A 1,707-nucleotide genomic window follows, 5' to 3' on the forward strand; every position below is an offset into this window, starting at 1 on the left:
CGTGCCATTCCTGGGAGAGCACAGCTCGGGAGGACAGGAGCTGCTGAACTCGCCCTGCTGTGGCTCAGCTGAGCCCTGAGGGGACAAAGCTCTGTCCTGTCCCCAGCTCTCCCTGCTGGGGCTGCTCTGAGCCTCCTGCCCGGCCTCTGTCCCACCCGAGGACGGTTCTCTGTGCCCAGGACAGAGCCAGGACACGGAGCAGCCACCGGGACCGAGCTGCTGGGGCTGGGGTCCCCTCCCAGCCCAGCCGTGGCTGCCGGGGCTGTCCTGAGCCCCAGCATCGGCTCCATCCCCCTGGCAGAGCAGCAGGACGGGCTTTTCCTCCCCTGAGGAGGGAGCGGGGCTGGAGGGAGGCTGGGGGTGGCTCTGGGGGTGGCAGAAACCTGTGGGACAGCGGTGACAGCGCGTCCATCCCCCAGCAACATCCCCGGCTCCTTGTGGATCTATCCGGACCTGCTGCGTGAGACTCATTTATTCAGGAAAGATTTCCTGCCCGCGGCTCTCCCAGAAGCAAAACAATTTCATCAAGTGCCTTTGACACTTGGAATTATTCCTTGATTTGCTTTTTGCTCATTTCCCTTCCCTGCTCCAGGAGGGCTCAGGTCAGAGGGAGCCTCTGCTCCCAGCCCAGCCCTTCCAGGTTTATGGGCAGAGTTTGTGGTAGGACAAGGGGGAACGGATTTAAACTCGGTTTAGGCTGGATTCTGGGAGAATTCCCAATTCCTGGAGGGTGGAGCAGCTGTGGCTGCCCCTGGATCCCTGGAACATCCAAAGCCAGCTTGGCCCAAAGCTGGAAAAAGTCAGAGGGAAGGTGGTGAGTTCCAGAATTAACTTCAGGTCAATCCTCGATGATTTCATGCATTTATTTATTTATGCACTTTTGGCTTTCCTTTATTTAAGCTCTGTTTAGAGACTTATAGAAAATTGGAAAAAAACCCCAAAAACCCAACCCAAACCCCATCAGTTTTCTTAAGGAATGGAGAGTCTGATTCCAGCTCAAAGGAACAAAAATTCTGTAGAAGGCTGAGAAATTTTAATTTTGTTTTTATTTATTTTATTTTATAAGGCCAGAAAAGGACCAGGGTGATCTAATGAGCACCAGAGCAACAAGTATTGTTCATGTAAAGATTTTTCCTCTGGCTGTGTAGGGAACAACACAAATTAAAGCAGCTCCTGTTCTTGGAGATATCAGGAATAACCCAGTATCAGAACTCAGGAAAAAAACCAAATCATTTTTTTTCTCCCATCAGATAATCACAAACTGACACTCCTTGAGTCATTAGAGACACGAACACAAATTATTTCAGAAGGAAGCTAAAAGGAGGTAAGGAAGTGAAAAGAAAATGAGGTTTGGGTTTTATTTTCTTGGTTTTCCAGTAGAGAAAGGGATTTTTCAAGGAGTTGAGATGTTTTCTGTGAGCGCTGCTGTGCAATCACCAGGCTATTTCTGTGAAAATAAAAGCTGTGGTGAACTTTTTGTATTTCCCACTTACACCATTTCTTTGGGGGCCAAGTTTGGGAAGAATCAGCTCTCTGGAGAGAGGACTTGGGATATTTTGGGATATTTTGATTGTCCTTGGGGCTGGGAATGGATCCTTAATGCCAGGAGCTGGGTCCTGACTCCTGCATTGGAAGTTCAGGAGCTGGAAGGTGCAGAGGGGCTCCCAGCCCTGATGGGGTTGGTAAATCTGGGATGGTCCTGGACAC

This window comes from Parus major, chromosome 4A (assembly GCF_001522545.3).
Source record: "Parus major isolate Abel chromosome 4A, Parus_major1.1, whole genome shotgun sequence".
Taxonomy (NCBI): Eukaryota; Metazoa; Chordata; class Aves; order Passeriformes; family Paridae; genus Parus; species Parus major.